The sequence below is a fragment of the Schistocerca cancellata genome, chromosome 2 (genome assembly GCF_023864275.1).
Source record: "Schistocerca cancellata isolate TAMUIC-IGC-003103 chromosome 2, iqSchCanc2.1, whole genome shotgun sequence".
In the NCBI taxonomy this organism is placed as follows: domain Eukaryota; kingdom Metazoa; phylum Arthropoda; class Insecta; order Orthoptera; family Acrididae; genus Schistocerca; species Schistocerca cancellata.
The window spans coordinates 430072430-430090263 of record NC_064627.1 but is presented as its reverse complement, the minus strand read 5'-3'; the positions used below and the strand labels follow the sequence as shown (position 1 = coordinate 430090263).

Genomic DNA, 17834 nt, shown 5'->3' with positions numbered 1-17834 from the left:
TTCAAAACTCAGCCCAACAAAGAAATATTTAACACTGCATCTAATGCCCACTGCAGTTTTCTAACAACTTAAAGGGCCACCTCAATGGGAGACCCCAGCCCAGTGGAGCGACTTCATGGCTGCCTTCATGGATACGCTGCATCCACCAGTGATGCATGCTGCTGCCAAGGCCACTCCCTTCCACTTGGGCAGCCTGGTGTAGGCTCATCAGTTTGGTCAACACCCAACCTGGATCCATGGGATTATCTCCACCTGCCATGAACCCAGTTTGTATACTGCAGCCTCTGCCCAAGGACTTCTACAGCACCATCAAAACCAATGTTGTCTCCACAACCCTGGTCGACAGCCATCTTGTCTACCACCAGCAGATCCTCTGGTCTGTGGTGACTCAAGCATCTCTCATCCAACCTTAGCTTTTGCAACAAAACCCACTGACATTGACCATCTGTCATCCCCAGTGGCGGCTCCTCTGAATCACATCTGCCTGCATCTTCTTCCCTAATGGTCACTGTTTGGGGGGGGGGGGGGGGGGGACAACAGCAGTGGCACCAACCAATATTACCATGAAAAGGAGTATCAGGCAGAACATTACTATATTAATTGTGTGGCACCACAGACACCACTATACTGATGGTGCTGATACTCAGGCATGCCCTGTAAGTGGATTCCGTGACTGCAGCATGTATGTAAGGCTAAGCAGTTATAATCATAGCAGTGGAGCACATGCTGCAAGTGTTATCATATTGGCTATGGATTTGTTCTGGTGGACTCCAGTTGAAATACTCTAGTAATATATAGAACTCTGTTATGGCTTGGACTGGACTTTGCCAAAAACTACTGACTTGAGACAGTTTGCATCTTGTACAGATATTTATTGTGAATAAACGCCATTGTTTGTGTGATTAGGTTGCTTTTACAAAAGTTACACTGCTGGAGGCTAAAAATTTCACATACTAGATTACATTTAGCACATTATTATCTTGTCTTCTGACATCCATAAGCCATTTAGTTTGTTTGGAACTGCATAATGTGAGGGTTTTTTATTTTTTGAGATTATTAGTTAAGTAGTTTGCAGTGAACCAGTTGTACTCCTCTCCCTCAATTCTCTTGGCTGTGTCTGGTATTCATATGTTTGGACCCTAAATCAGTACACTTGTATCATCATCAGACATGACAGTTTTACAGTGCTGGAACAACTCTGATAATCATTCATCTAACCCAAGAACAAGAATGAACAAAATCCAAGTCTTTCAGAACATTGTACTTAATGTTGTCCTACTCTGAATCTAGTTACATTCCTGTGGAATTATTTGTTAATATGATCATCTGTTTTATGTTAAGATATGATGCCATCTTTATGAGGGTCAAGTCCTTAAAGCCCTAATGTTTTAATTTTACTTGAAGAAATGAATCACACAACTGAAGGCCTTGACATGGACACAAAAATACAAAGAGTATATTTGTTATTAATTATTTCTATCAGATCTGGGTTTGTGAGACCAAAACTGAGAAGTTTTTATAAACTACTCCCTAAAAACTTTTTTAAAAACATGACAAGAAGTGAGGTGGCATTACAATTAGAAATCACTTGCTTAGCTAAAATTTTGTGAATAGATATTACTACTGCATTTTTTCCATCTGTAGGAAATACAACTTGTGTCATTGACTGATATATATATATATATATATATATATATATATACCTAAAAACAAAGATGATGCGACTATATATATATATATATATATATATATATATATATATATATATATACACACACACCTAAAAACAAAGATGATGCGACTTACCAAATGAAAGTGCTGGCAGGTCGACAGACACACAAACGAACACAAACATACACACAAAATTCAAGCTTTCGCAACAAACTGTTGCCTCATCAGGAAAGAGGAAAGGAGAGGGAAAGACGAAAGGATGTGGGTTTTAAGAGAGAGAGTAAGGAGTCATTCCAATCCCGGGAGCGGATTACACACAAGCAGACATATTAAAAGGCAAAGAGTTTGGGCAGAGATGTCAGTCGAGGCGGAAGTACAGAGGCAAAGATGTTGTTGAATGACAGGTGAGGTATGAGTGGCAGCAACTTGAAATTAGCGGAGATTGAGGCCTGGTGGATAACGGGAAGAGAGGATATATTGAAGGGCAAGTTCCCATCTCCGGAGTTCGGATTGGTTGGTGTTAGTGGGAAGGATCCAGATAACCCGGACGGCGTAACACTGTGCCAAGATGTGCTAGCCGTGCGCCAAGGCATGTTTAGCCACAGGGTGATCCTCATTACCAACAAACACTGTCTGCCTGTGTCCATTCATGTGAATGGACAGTTTGTTGCTGGTCATTCCCACATAGAATGCGTCACGGTGTAGGCAGGTCAGTTGGTAAATCACGTGGGTGCTTTCACACGTGGCTCTGCCTTTGATCGTGTACACCTTCCGGGTTACAGGACTGGAGTAAGTGGTGGTGGGAGGGTGCATGGGACAGGTTTTACACCGGGGGCAGTTACAAGGGTAGGAGGCAGAGGGTAGGGGGGGTAAGGGGGTAGAGGGCCTCTGCACTTCCCTACCCTCTGGCTCCTACCCTTGTAACCGCCCCCAGTGTAAAACCTGTCCCATGCACCCTCCCACCACCACTTACTCCAGTCCTGTAACCCGGAAGGTGTACACGATCAAAGGCAGAGCCACGTGTGAAAGCACCCACGTGATTTACCAACTGACCTGCCTACACTGTGACGCATTCTATGTGGGAATGACCAGCAACAAACTGTCCATTCACATGAATGGACACAGGCAGACAGTGTTTGTTGGTAATGAGGATCACCCTGTGGCTAAACATGCCTTGGCGCACGGCTAGCACATCTTGGCACAGTGTTACGCCGTCCGGGTTATCTGGATCCTTCCCACTAACACCAACCAATTCGAACTCCGGAGATGGGAACTTGCCCTTTAATATATCCTCTCTTCCCGTTATCCACCAGGCCTCAATCTCCGCTAATTTCAAGTTGCTGCCACTCATACCTCACCTGTCATTCAACAACATCTTTGCCTCTGCACTTCCGCCTCGACTGACATCTCTGCCCAAACTCTTTGCCTTTTAATATGTCTGCTTGTGTCTGTATATGTTTGGATGGATATGTGTGTGTGTGCACGAGTGTATACCCGTCCTTTTTTCCCCCTAAGGTAAGTCTTTCCGCTCCCGGGATTGGAATGACTCCTTACTCTATCCCTTAAAACCCACATCCTTTCATCTTTCCCTCTCCTTCCCTCTTTCCTGACGAAGCAGCCGTTGGTTGCGAAAGCTAGAATTTTGTGTGTATGTTTGTGTTTGTTTGTGTGTCTATCGACCTGCCAGTGCTTTTGTTTGGTAAGTCTCATCATCTTTGTTTTTAGATATATTTTTCCTATGTGGAATGTTTGCCTATATATATATGTATACCTGTCCTTTTTTCCCCTAAGGTAAGTCTTTCCGCTCCCGGGATTGGAATGACTCCTTACCCTCTCCCTTAAAACCCAAATCTTTTTGTCTTTCCCTCTCCTTCCCTCTTTCCTGACGAGGCAACCGTTGGTTGCGAAAGCTAGAATTTTGTGTGTATGTTTGTGTTTGTTTGTGTGTCTATCGACCTGCCAGCGCTTTTGTTTGGTAAGTCTATATATATACATATACCAAACAAAAGTGCTGGCAGGTCGATAGACACACAAACAAACACAAACATACACACAAAACTCTAGCTTTCGCAACCAACGGTTGCCTCGTCAGGAAAGCGGGAAGGAGAGGGAAAGACAAAAAGATTTGGGTTTTACGTGGAAAAAGGAAAAAAAAAAACACACACACACATTGATAATGGGCATCGGATCAGACAAGTAAGGATGGTGGTGGGTTGCTTATATTGACTGCCCTGACCTATTTTTAATATCTGAGTATGCGCTCTGGTTCCCAGGTTTTAATAACATGCCTGCTGAGAAGCCAACATTCTACATTCATGGAGGATTTTCTGTTTATTAAATGGATTAAAACTGTTCCAGAGAAATGTAATAGTTCAAGCTACACTGTCCCTGATGCGACCAGTGGAACAACAGTAACTGGTTGTTGGCATCAAGCTGCATGACAGTGAGGCAATAATGCAGCTGTGTGCCTGCTCATAAATCAAAATGATACTGTCATAAGCCAGTCTTGTGTTGCCTTGTCTTGAAATATGGCTAGTAAAGCATGTATATGCCACATCAGACTTGCTTGATTGGAATTTGAATTGGATTTATGCTGATTACTGATAGCCATGGAATTACTGTGCAATATCTGAATGAAAATAATAAGTAAATATCGCCACTGATTTACTGAATTCTTGAGTTGTGGTTGGTAGTTGACTTTACTCATTTAATTAAATAGTGTGCTTGCTTGGTTGAAACTTTACATTGAGAAGGAACATTCTTTACTGTAAGTGAAATATTTACATCATAATAATGTATGGAAAGTTCTGGCTGAGAATTATGAGTTATTTAGGAATAAAGGCAACAACTCACAAAAAGGCAGAAGCGCTGTATCATTGATACGTACATAAACAAAAGGTACAGAGTTTTGCTAGCTCGAAAAGGCGTGTGCATGTGAGAGTGTGTGTGTGTGTGTGTGTGTGTGTATGTGTGTGTGTGTGTGTGTGTGTGTGTGCGCGTTTCTCCTACAAGCTTGTAAAATGAAGTTCATTCCGAAAGCTAGCAAAACTCTGCAGCTTTAGTTTGTGTATCTATTGATGATGCAGTGCTTCTGCCTTTCAGTAAGTTGTCTCCTTTACTCCTAAATAATTAAAAATATTTATGTCAAAGTGACATACTTTTTATTCCTTGAAAGAGCTATAGGTTCCATGGAATTGCCAATTTTTGGCAGTTGCAGTAGTTCTGATTTCTCCCCATACTGAGTATGTTGTCAGATAACTGAAAAGAGTATTCAGGGCTTGTTAACTGTTCAGCCTCCTTTGTGTAGTGTCCACTTGGATTGATACCAAAATCTTGGTGCATTCAAGTTCGTTTGAGATGTTAGTGTGTTAAGACCTAACCACTCAGGATAAATTAAAGCCTATTGATAGGTGGTATATCAAACAGTCAATAACTTTACAGGGACAAATGTGAGAGTGTTATTTGAAAATTTGGTTTTCCTTAAAGAAAAATGCAAGTCTGAACTGCAAGACATATACAGTCTGGATGAGACAGCAACCATTGTGCCAAAGGCACTAAACGTATGTCTTCAGACAGACTGCAGAGCAGCTGGATGTCTGCTGAAAGAGGTTCACTTGTGACAACGGTTGCAATAATTAGTGCTGTACCCACACCACTTGTGTTTGCTAAGGTGCACTTTAAAGATCTCATGCAGCACAGTGTCCCACCTCGTTCTGGGGATGGAGCCATAGTCACAGGTTGGGTGAACAGTGAATCATTTTTATCATTTTTACAGCACTTTGTCGAACATGAAAGGCCCACATATGATTCTGGACGATAATCAAAGTTAACACGAGAGTAGCAGCAGTATCATGTGCATAAGACAGTATTATTACTTTGCTTACTCTGCCACTTCACACAAGTAATAAACTTCATCCTCTTGATTTTGGAATTTTGCTTTTTTTTCCAAGAAATTCCATAATAAGTATGTTGTTAACTTATTGCAAGCACAGAGGCATCAACCATAACCTACGGTGTCAGTGGACTAGTTGGCAGAGCACTGCCTCTTATCTTCACCAACAGAAATGTATATGGTATTGAACCACTGAACACAAATACTTTTGGACCTTAAGACTATCAGCTAGTTTAATTTTAGTAATCTACATTTGCCAGCTGAATCAAACCAAATAACTGAACTGCTATCTACTTCCACTATTGATGTTTCCAACAATATCATAACTACAAATATGAATATTCCTCAGGCTTCTGAAAATGTCAAGGTCAGTGGCAAAAGAAATGAGGCAATATCTCCAGAAGATATTTGGCCTAATTCCAAAAGCTCTCTGCCACAAAGAAAACAAACTAAAACTAAATCAGTGATTCTGACACTCTCCCACCAACAACAGTATTGAAGAAGAAGCAAGAGGAAAAGAAAATGAAAAAATCTGTTAGGCCCGTAGGAAAATCATCTAGGAATGAAAAGAGGAAAACCTTAAAGAGAAAGGTATTTGACTTGGAAGACGCTGAAGAGCCAGAAAGATTTGTTAGCTATGATAACTTATCTACAACGGTGAGTTTTTCATCAGATGAAAAAAGTGCAGTGTATTCTTCAGGAAATTTTGCGACTGTGCAAGTCTATGGCAAAGATTCTACAACTTTCAGAGATTTTAATGCTACGGTTTAGCAAATGTTAAACAATGAAGCTCACCTGTCATTTTACATATGTACAACTAGAACAATGAACACATGAAGGAAGTTTTGTACACGAAATTGCTGTTTTATTGGAATTACCCAATTCATTACAATAAAGAACAGCTCAATATGCAAATATGCTGTCTTTTAATTGAGATTTGGGTAACTTTAGTTTGTATTAGCCATTTATTAACCTTTTGTAGCTATTATGATTCTAAGATTCATTGCTTGTATCTGATTATTCTGTACTCCATTGGATGCAGTATTGGCTATTTTGACGTGTATTTTATTTCTGAACATATTCCTATTAATGACAGTGATTCAGTTAACCACACTGCATGGTTCAGTTAATCTCGTGAATCCAGTTAAGCACACCACTTGCAATTATGTTACATTTTGGTCTGTGATTTTATCAATATTTAGATTAGGCTCTTATCATTTTTTAACATTCATCACATGCAACAAAGTAGTGGTGTGATAAACATTTACTTACATAAAAGTACAAAAAATCAAATCTAAAAACTGGCCCAGATATCCTAATCTCACCCTACTGGGCAGCCATTCTGTCTCACATACCTCCAAGTGTCACAGCACCATAATAACTTACATGATACATAACTTTTGACCTTCATATTTTGACAACAGATTGGTGCTAGACCAACAACAAATTTTTATTTGATGAATGGTAGATGTAAATTGTGTTCCTGTGAGGTCTGAAAATTTAGCCATAATTCCATGGAAAAGTGTCTCAGCTGCAAAAGATTTGACATACAGGGCGAGTCGCATAAGACGTAACACCCCTATTATTCCGGGGGTGATTGCATGTATCAACGAGCAGCATTTGGTGAATCATAGGCGACTATGGGGCAAATACTTTGGTACATGCACAATAATCACAACATTTATATTGACCGAGATAATGAGGCAAGTACATGTTATTTAAATGGGGTGCTATATTTTTTTATCGTCATTCGAACGCTCTGGAAAAGATGTGTATAGTGATGTAACGCATGTTGCTATTGTGATTCAAACTTTGCCTAAAAGACACTGGGAAATATTGTATGATTGAAGGTTGAGGCGGTTGGAAGCGGCTGCAGACTGTAAACATGCCTCGCGCGACCCGCAGGCCGAGTTGCCATGCTCTATGCAGCATGCATGGCCTACGCTACGTAGGTAAATCCTCATCTGCCCTCTTCACGATACACCATAGATTCAAGGGTGGCACGTCGCATTTTGTATTTAACTGTGGCACATGCTAGTTAATTGCATATCAAAAGGGGATTATGAGAACTATGCCAAATGCATGGACATTCCCAGGCTGAAATGGATAGTTATTGTGTGACCATAGCAACCGCTTTGTCACACAGTTTCTCATTTAAGTTTTGCCCCCTTCCTGCTTACATGTCACACCTGATGCACAGTAAGCCGCTGATAATGTTATTGATGGATAGGTCATGGGAAACTCTTCACCGGGTGACGCCAGAGTGTGTCTGTGGGGTAACAAAGTTTCCGCTGTGAAACTACTGTTTCCACAGATAGTACTGGACATTATAATTAAGAGAGTATACACACTTGATAAGATAATCATTTTATTCACATTCATATGCTGACCACCTCCCACCAAACAATATGACAGGACAACCTATGTGGTGTACACATTGTCCACACTCATTACATTTATACTTCAAGGATGTTACTGATCATTGACACATATCATTTAATAATACATTGGTACCTACTGATAACCTTCACAATTCATAGTGTTCTTAACAAAACATGGCGTTGTACTTCGCTTAAGCATGTACTAAAACAGTTTACCGTTGACTGCAAGACACATCTGTAATTGACGTTCAAGAGAATGGGTAACAGATGACAGGTCAGTGGATGATAAGGCGGAGCAAGCTGTGACGATTCGGCGGTGCATGTCCACTGGCGTTGTTGGGGCTTTGCAGTAGACTGCATCTTTAAGTGTTCCCCACAAAAAGAAATCAAGTTGAGTCAAATCGGGGGACCTGGCAGGCCACTGTACTGCAGCATTCCATCCAATCCAGTGGTCAGGAAATGTCTCATTCAATATTTGACTTGCAACATGTGAGGAGTGAGCTGGGCAGCTGTCGTGTTGGAACCACATACACAGGCGCTCATTGAGTGGTATCCCCTCTAGCAGAACAGGTAGAATATTCCTAAGAAATTCTCCATACTTATTTCCATTTAATACTCCTGTAATGAAATAAGGTCCTATGATGTAATTTCCTACAATGCCACACCACCCGTTGACGCGCCATGGCCTTTGGTGCAGTACCTGATGCAGCCAATGTGGGTCCTCAGCTGCCCAGTAGCTCATGTTACATAAATTTACATTCCCGTGACTAGTGAATGTTGCTTCGTCAGTGAAGAGCACATGTTTGAAGACTGTATTATCATCTCGCAGGCATTGCAGAGCAAACCAACAAAATTCCATACGACATTCAAAATCGCTTCTTTCAAGTGCCTGATGGAGTGAAAGGTGATATGGGTGGAACTTATGCCAGTGCAGAATGCGCATGACACTCGTCTGGCTGACCCCACATTCTGTGGCAATACGTCTCGTGTCACAATGAGGATCGATAAACGTCATGCCCAGAACAGCCTCTTCATGGTCTCTGTCAGTCGCAGTCTTCTTCCTCTTCCTTTGTTTGCTGTTAAAGCTGCCTGTTCACACTGGTGTAGTAACCATTCTTGCAATGGCCTGGCAAGTAGGATACATATCTCTGTACCGCTGTACGGTTTCGACAGCATTCCTACGACACTCGCCATACAGAAGTAACATGTCTAACTTCTCCTGATTTGTGTACATATCTGGACGTAATGTTCCAGCAGCAACTACGCCTGGATAGGAGAAGCATGTCCTACTGGTTCAACGTCACATGACCTACTAGTTGTATGACGCGGCCTGCTTTCCGGGTCGCGCAAGGTGTGTTTACAGTCTGCAGCTGCTTCTGACCGCCTCGACCTTCAATCTACAATATTTCTCAGCGTCTTTTAAGCAAAGTTTGAATCACAATAGCAACATGCATTACATCACTATACAAGTCTTTTCCAGAGCGTTCGAATGATGGTAAAAAAAGTATAGCATCCCATTTAAAAAACATGTACTTGCCTCATTATCTCGGTCAATATAAAGGTTGTGATTATTGTGCATGTAACAATGTATGTGTCCATAGTCCGCTATGATTCGCCGAAAACTGCATGCCGATACGTGCAATTGCCCCCAGAATAAAGGCGGTGTTATGTCTTACACAACTCACCCTGTATATTCTAATACAGTGTAATAATTGTGTAATATTATATCAAAGGTAGCCAAAATAATTATGAGAAGAACAAGAAAACTTGTATGTGAAGTCGTCTGTGCAGCAAGCATGTTATCTTAGGGTTACTCACAAGAAGCACTGGACTCGAACATCTGCTCCAGTGAAAAGCATGCTGCTATAGGTATCATGTGTATAAAATGCAAGATTTTATTATGAAATGGATAGACTGCTACTCACTGTATAGAGGGGATGTTGAGCCACAGTCATGCACAATAAAAAGACTGCGAAACATGTCAGCTTTCAGCCAAAAGGCCTTCTTCTAAAGTGCAGTAGATTGGTTCAAATGGCTCTGAGCGCTATGGGGACTTAACTTCTGAGGTCATCATTCCCCTAGAACTTAGAACTACTTAAACCTAACTAACCTAAGGACATCACACACATCCATGCCCGAGGTAGGATTCGAACCTGCAACCGTAGCGGTTCCAGACTGTAGCGCCTAGAACCCCTCGGCCACCCTGGCTGGCAGTGCAGTAGACTGCACACACACACACATCCAAGCTAGCACAACTCACACACTTGCATGGATGTATGTGTGTTCTATACTATACTTTATATATCTACTACACTACATATATCCTCTATATGGTGAATAGCAATCTCTCCTTTTCATAATACTGTCATAATTCCATCCTGGATTTGCCATTGTTTGAAAATGCAAGACTGTGTTGCTGAAAACACAAAGCAGAAAATCTAGGTATGTGACAAATGGGACATCCAGAAACTAGGCATGAAAATCAAGAAAAAATAGTGCTGAGGAGATCATATCGAAGATAATAAATGGAATTACAGGTCTAGAAATGACATATGAGATGCTGCAACAACAGAAAAGAAAATGTTAACGTTATATATTAAATGAGTGTGTGAAACAGAAAGTATACAGCAGCACACTGTCCACTATATTTCATGAAAACACTACTGTTGTTACTAAGCGATGCAATAAATGCTCCAAAACAGTAAAATGGGAATATCATGCAAACAGTACAACAAGAAGTTTCATTTTCATGGCATTAAAATGGATCTTTCAGTGAATGAGGGTTAAAAGCACACAATGCCCTAGATATGGGTTGAGAGTAATTGTAAATGTACAAAACAGATACCATGCACACCAAAACTGTGTTCAATAAATATGAGTGCTGATCTCTGTGCTTCAGGCAATTGCGGAAGTGAGCTTGAAAGTGTAAATCTTAAAAATTGGAATAACAACAACAGTTGGGAGAGGAGAACAGTGAAAGAGACTTACAGTTAAGCTATTGTGCCGGAAACTCAAAAATATTATGACTGCAAATTACTGCACTTCTCGCGGCAGGAATATGATGTGCAAAGTAACAAACAATGAAGACAAAACAAACCATGTGTATATCAATGACAAAAATCACAAAAAAGGAAGCAACTTCTGAAATAATTCTGTAAGACTGGACACCACCTCCATAAGATGCAATGTCAAAAGGGAAGTACAAGTATTCTGTGGTAGCCACAGTACAGGTGTCTCAATTATTCTTTGGAATAACATAGACTAAAAGATTATTGCTACTGCAAAAGGTGATGTCAACTTTAAAATTTTTTTAGAAGACTTCAATAAGTGTAACACTGAACTCTGTAAAAATGACAGTGTTGTTGTTATTTCTGGTTCAAATGATATTTCCTGCAATTAATCATGTAACGTGCTCACTCAACTGGCTGTAAACCTGCAACAGATAAAAAACCCAAAACTAACAGCCGCAAGCTTCCCAAGAACATACAATATTCTTCAAAAGTCGTTTGTAAACGTGGAGATGAGAATAGCTAATTCAAAGTAGTTCAATCTTTATAGGAAGGACAATAATGCCGGTGTGTAAGATATTAGCTGTTCTGACAAGAGACTTCTTCACTACTCACAGCTTGCAAATGAATGGACTGGGTAAACAGAAATGTACAAATGACCTACTAAATTTGCTAAGCCTTAAATTAGGAGCAAACACTGTAGACACAAAAGCACTTCAATGGACACATCAGGGAAATGACCCAAAAAGGCCCACACAATTTGTAAAAGGTCAATCAGCTAATTTAAAAGATAAAAACTCAGGCTTGAGACGTCAAAGAAAAGTCTCAAAATTGATCAAAATAATTGTGAAAGCAACATCACCAAACACGGTGGCTGCTCAAACTTAAAAGAAAAAAAAAATCCTGAGAATTCCAGATACTGGCAGGAAGATAATGTCATAAGAAGCTCCCGAGAAATTAATGATGAGTGGGGTGGGGATGGGGCTTGAGCATATCTCAGCTATAGCTTAAGTGCAGTTTTTAAACACTGACAATTTATATGGACAAATACTCAAATAATTTACACACTTTGAAATTTTAAGTACTTTGAAATCTTAAAAAAACTCAATAAAATTATAACTCAATAAAATTATACATAAAACTCAATAAAATTAAATTCCAACTCAATAAAATTAAATTCCAATGTTAGTTTAAAAACACAAGATTCCCTGAGATTTTACAAAATTCCTGAAATTCTCTAAGATTTCCCTGATTTTTCCAGATAAAATGTAATTCCCTGAGAATCCCAGGTTTTCCAGAAAAATCACCACAATGCCAAAATGATACTACCAAACAAGAATGAGTTTAGTGATGTAATAATAATGCCCTTAGGAAATTCTAATGCTAATGGAAAAATCAGTACTGGTAATCGAATAAACTACAGTAACAAAAGTATTTCTGTTTGCCATTAAAATATCCAACCAATCACAAACAAAGTTTCAGATGCAGAGATTTTGTTAAAAATAGAACTCTGATTTATTAGTGTTCTGGGCAGTACAGAGAACTGGCTAAATATTGACCAGAGTGTCTCCTTTTTGGTACCAAGTTAGAAGAAACAGTTATAAAAATGGAGGTGCCATAATTTTCAACAAACAAGGGTTAAAATATAAATATATTAATACTGAGTTCCAATATCTCAATGCAGAAAGGGACTTCGAGCTGGCACCCATTTTTGACTCACGCCTGAATATGTACGAATAGGCTTCATCTAGAAAAGAAATCAGTAATGCTGTGTGAAGACTTCAACACTCATTTTCTTGCAATCGGCAAAAGAAAATAGCTATTGCTCAACCTTACAGATACTTTCAAATTACAACAGTGCATACAGTTCCAACAAAATCACAAAACTGCTGATAATGCCATGGTTCAGATATTTGTTGATACACATTGTACTGCAAAATGTAAAAATACAAGTCTTTTGATCACAAAGCTCAAGGTATTACTCTCTCAAACTACTTACTGCTTACCCAGAAATGCAAGAATATTCAATACACACAATACACAAACATTCCTGCTATATTATCACAAAAAAGGTACAAACAAGTTTTGCAAATAGATGACACCAACAAAAATTTTGAGAGGTTCGCTAGCATCTTCAGTGATTACTTTGAAATTGTTTTTCCTCTCAGAACACATGTAATAAGAGGCAAAATTGCAAGAGCAAAGAGATGGATAACAATAGGTAGCCTATCAAAATCTCAAGTGCAAGGAAAGAAATTTTCTCGAGTACAAAAAAAAAACAACCCCCCTCCCGTTTCCTGAATAGTTGTTACACTCTGAAATACGTTCATAAGTGATTATTTCAGATTACATCATAAAGCAATGCATTACAAACATCTCACTGCCTCTTGCAGATAAAGTCAATTCATTCTTTCTGACAGGCACATTTCTGGACTATCTAAAATTACTGAAAGAGAAAGAAGACAAATCAAATATAGAAAACTATTGGTTAACTGTCTTATTATCTGGTTTTAGTAAAATCAGAGAAAAAGTAATGTATAAAACGTTAATGAAATTTTTAGACCAAAAAATTCTCACTGGTACTCTGCACAGATTCAGGAAAAATAAATCAACATTTCATGCCATCTGCGATTTTATACAAAATTCCCTAGAAACAGTGAACAAGAAAAAAAAAGTAACTGAAATTTTTTTAGGGTGAAGTCAAGCCTATGACATTCTGGGCCAAAACATATTTCTGGAAAAGTTCCAAGTATATGGCACCAGTGGCATTACACTAAAATGGTCCAAGGGGTACTTGACAAACTGGAAACGAATAAAACACAAACTACATGAATATACTAGGACATTCTCGAGCAGTATAATACATATGTTTTGGGATAGGGTCTGCCTTTAGCAAAACACAATTTTGTTTTTTAACCCAAACATGTTTCACTGCAGTTGCAGCATCCTCAGTAGGTTTTTATTTTATGGCTGTTAAAGGCAAAGAATGTTCTTTACTGTTTGTATACATGGAATTATTAGTTTTTAAATTGTAATTACAGATATTTGAAAAAAACATAAACCTTTTTACCACATGGTGTGGTTTTTCTGATGTGTTGTGTTTCTACAGTGACTGTTTTGTTCCACAGTTCGTCATCTGCAACCACTTACACCTTAAATTAGATAAATTGTTTAAGCCAAAATTACGATTTGAAAATTGTTATTTCTATGCCTGAAACAAAATTGTGTTTTGCTAAAGGCAGGCCCTATCCAATAACATATGTATTGTTAAAGCAAACATGGAAAAAAGAGCTTCAATCCCAGTGTAATACAGTTGGTATAAACTAAAATAGTAAGTTTGTGCACTACAGTGAGTGCAAGTAAGAAGGCGGCAGCACAAAACATTCTGCACAGGGAGTGACGGAGAATACATTGTGGCATCACCAATGTGCACTCTGTCTTTACCTCATGCCTCACACTCCAACTGTTGCCTATCCTGATAATTGGAACACAAAGGTGAGCGCTGCACCGAGTTACTGTTTCTGCTTCTGACTTTGCCTAACAGAACTCATATGCTCAGAAAACTATCACTGTAGCTTCTTAATGAAATACTTTTCTTACCTGTTTTATGTCACCCATAATGCAAACTACATTGGCTCAGTAATCTCACCAGACATAAACTAACATGAAAAACCACATGCATTTACTACAGGCAGGCATAGCAGAATGATGCTACTGCACAAAGCATCACAAGGTACACTGTTGCTTGCCCTTGCACTTATGTGCATATCACAATAATAATACTTTATAAATCCATAAGGTGCATCAGGTGTCAAGGAATAACTATTGTAAATGTAAAATTTACACAAACTACAGACAGATAGCTGGAACATACAGTTTAGTAATTAAATACAGTGGATGGTCACACATTTCTGCAGTAAGAAATAGTTCATGTTTTCGATTTATAAGTTCATAGGTCCCATGTGACATACACTAGCTTACACTTCATACTAATATGCTTTATTTTTGGTCACATAATATTTCAGCCTAAATCTGCAACGTGTTATGTGGTAAAAACACCACATTAGAATACTTTCTCCAATACCTGCCACCTCTGTTCCTGAGCAAACATTTTGTATTCATTGCAATATTTAACAAAGATTGGGAAGTAATGTCAGAAACAAAAAGGAAAGTCAAATAAACATCTAAAGAAAAATTTTCTTATTAGCTTGCAAACTGAATACTACCCAACATAAAAAGGACACCAAAACATCAAAGGTAAAACACCACAAAATGTGTTTAAAACTTATTTAATGGTACATTTCAAACAACTGTTCTAAAACTGCTCCTGGTCTTAGCATCAGAAAAATCTGTTATTTTATTTGCAAAGTGTCTCAATCATTTCTACCAGGTTTTATAGTATACAGTTGTTAGTAAAAGGACAAAAAATATTTGTACATAGATTAAATTTAACAAATGAAAGACATATAGACTGTCCTCTTCACTTATATGTAACTTAAGCCTAATAAGCATAATTTCATTCTTTGTTTAATTGGCAGTAAAATCAAATTTTATTCATGAATCCACTGTATGCCTACATTGCAAACATACAGAAAAGCAGATTTCCAAATAAGATGTTGCTGATAGAGCTTTAAATTCTTATTTGACCTGCCCGCCACCCAGGTACACTGCAAAATCAAAATCACTAACCACATAATGGAATTTCTATGAAAATATGGTAATGTTAAAAGTTTGTTATTCTACCATATACTTTTGTCTAGGAATAGTTTCTAGCTCTTAACCACATAAAAAGTAATGTTCAGTATTGAATCACAACAGCATTAAATAACCATTCTAGGAAAAGATGAAACTTGTTAACTGTTTGAGTAATGTAATGTGCTACCCATCCCAAGTACTTGTTGGTTGGTTTGAAAATCCAAACACTATTATGATCCTGAAAATTATTAGCAGAATGTGCTGCTCTCAATTAGATTTTCATTATTATTATTAATTAAAATACTGCTCCTTTTAGCATAATTTAATGAACTTCAATATCACATGTGCATGAATCTATCAACACTATTAATAGATATGGCTAAAGCCAGCTTCTGACTTTTAAAAATGAACTATCCTAAAAATCACATGTCATGTATGTCTTTATCTCATTGGGTAGTTCCCCCACCACATTCCTACAGACACTCCCTACTATCCCTCTACACTGTAGCAACAACAGGCGTAATGTGTGCTACACCACCACGTCGGATGCCTCGTAGGCGTTATTGTCGAAAGCTATTAGTAACTACAGCCCTTTGAGGTATAAAACTAGTTCATTTTCGGCGCTTGATGATAACTGTGACACAACATTCCGCAAAAAATAAACAAGTGAATGATAAATGGCAACGTTCTCGAATGCCGTGGAGTATACGCGCGCTCTTCCTTTCACGGAATTCGTTTTCCTCATTTGAAATGAGACGAGGTGAAGAAATTCAAATACTGTAATGATTTTGTGCCTTAGAAATTGTGCTACACATTCCGTTCTGTGACATTAAATATTTATGGCATAGTTCCAGTTTTCCTTCTTGAAAGCTAAAATCGGTATGATGTGTCATAGGGTAAACTTAGGAGTATTATTTTCAGCTGGAATGGGTAAAACAAGGGTTTTATACGTTTATTCAACTTTGCTTTGGTGTATGTGCAGTTGGATCTTCGCGTCTAAATGTATATCTGGACAATGTACAATTTAAATTATTCTTTTTGTGTCAGAATACTGTTCAGCGTTTTGTTTATTCGTGTTCGCTAAGCTCCAGAACAATGCATAGGAAAAATTTTTATAGACTATAAATATTCAATTCCCGAGACGAAAACGAGGAAGTATATAGAGCTGACACGGTTATAATAATGACACCCAACTAGCGAAATTGTTACTATAACAATAGTAAGTAAAATATCTCTTTAGAATTTGCATACGGAGGAACGTTTGTATAAATCATATGATCAGATGAATTACATTCATCGTTATTGTGGGGTAGTCTATTGAACGCGAAATGCCTGTTACGTACAAGCTCCCCACAATATTCTAGTGAAAGATCGTAACTATATCCGCTGCAGTCGATTGATGCCGCATCGTTGATAATTACTGTGGTGTTGCTAATTCATTTAAAATATAAGCATCGCAATAATCAAAAATTAGTAGAAATACTTGCAATGAACATCCATTCTCAAATTAGTAGCAACGTTTCTTGCGAAGAATATCGAGAAGTTTCGCTTTGGTAGTAATCGTGTTCAGATTTCTGTACCGTCCTATACAACGCGGTTGAAACATTCTTATTCTTATTATACTCCACACTGAAAATCGTAGTGGTAGCCAAATTCCTTATTAATAACGAACCTTCTTGCGGTAATTGATTTCCGGCTGTAGTCCGTTATTGCTTTTCAACAGAAGCAGGTTGGAAAAGCTTCAGTCTTATATATATTCGCTTTGAACTACTGAAATTAAAACAAGAGAACCAATTTTCCCGAAAAATTGCGTCACTTTTTCGGTTTGTGTCACATTATACTTAATAACGCACATTTGCCTCAGCCTTCCTATTAACAGCATTGCGAACATTATCACATTAAATGTTCCTAGCGCACAAACCATTGTTTTATTTTTTAGCAAAGAGAGAAGGTTAATAGTTTATAGATTTTAACAGCACACAGAGAAACTAACTGTGATGTTCTGATAATTGTCTTGAAGATGCACTCTGGTTACTTATATCTGTTTCGTAAACATTCAATTGACAAAATTTTTTCGTGGAGTAGTTGGCAATAGAAAATGACGATAGGACATGTGACAACCGTTTCTGGTCTCCGGTAATTGCGTTTCAGCGTATGGAAAACTTAGAAAAAAATTTTTTGAGGCTT

The 17834-nt window shown here is 38.4% G+C and overlaps 1 protein-coding gene across 5 annotated transcripts in view; it reads right to left on the bottom strand.

Moving 5' to 3' along the window:
- Positions 1 to 17533, bottom strand: part of LOC126161900 (zinc finger protein 761-like) — a 121707-nt gene extending 104174 nt beyond the window's left edge. For 3 of the 5 annotated variants that reach the window (XM_049918058.1, XM_049918055.1, XM_049918054.1), the window contains exon 1: positions 17320 to 17530. The gene's annotated coding sequence lies outside the window, so the exon portion shown is untranslated. Of the gene's footprint in view, positions 1 to 17134; positions 17262 to 17319 lie in introns of those variants that run through there. The other 2 variants (XM_049918061.1, XM_049918060.1) reach the window with 2 other exon arrangements.
- Between the last annotated feature and the right edge of the window lie 301 nt (positions 17534 to 17834).